This window comes from Rutidosis leptorrhynchoides, chromosome 6, assembly GCF_046630445.1.
Source record: "Rutidosis leptorrhynchoides isolate AG116_Rl617_1_P2 chromosome 6, CSIRO_AGI_Rlap_v1, whole genome shotgun sequence".
In the NCBI taxonomy this organism is placed as follows: Eukaryota; Viridiplantae; Streptophyta; class Magnoliopsida; order Asterales; family Asteraceae; genus Rutidosis; species Rutidosis leptorrhynchoides.
This window is the reverse complement of record NC_092338.1, coordinates 180,977,501-180,978,299: the sequence shown is the minus strand read 5'-3', so window position 1 is coordinate 180,978,299 and position 799 is coordinate 180,977,501.

The window sequence follows — 799 nt, the reverse complement described above, 5'->3', positions numbered from 1 at the left end:
TGGTGTAAAACCACCTTTATGAGACAAAGTGGTTTTTGAACAAAGCTAAATTTCAAAACAACAATGTTTTCAAGCAGGGTTTGGTTTTCGGACAGAAAACAGTTGAGTTATGAAAAGGGAAGTTTTCGAGCAGGACAGGTATTCGAGCAAAACCTAGATTTCGAGTAGGCAAGATATTCGAGCACTAGTCTAGTTTTAGAGCAATGACTTAGTTCTAGAGCAGTTAAGTATTCGAGCAATAACTTAATTTTCGAGCAGACAACTAGGGTGTCAAACAAATCAAGCCTTCAAAACAAGGTAGTTTTCGAGCAAAACCAAGTTTTCTGACAGCCAAGTTTTCGAGCACTAAAGGACAAAAATCAAGGTTTTCAAGCAAGTGTTCGAGCGACTTGAGGTTTTCGTGCAAGGTTTTCGTGCAAAGTAAATAACAGTTTTTTAGACACCTTTTAATTTTAGACACTATTTTCGAGCAAAAATATCATATTTTAAACTATTTTCCAGCAAATGTTTCAAGTTTCACACAATTTTCGAGCACTGCTCAGATTTTCACAAAGTTTTCGAGCCCTTTTAGTCATATTTTAATTCAAACGTTTAAGGGTTTGACTTCTATGACTGATAATAACCAAGCAGGTGAGCTCTTACAAGCAAGTACCAAGCTTATGCACACAAGGACAAGTCCTTTGTCCTCTATGACATAAATCAAGGGATTATGTCAAGGAAATGTCCTTTTCAATCTAAAACCTATTGGATAATAGAAATTCGGTGGGTATTATATACTAGACAAAAGTTTGGAGCCAAA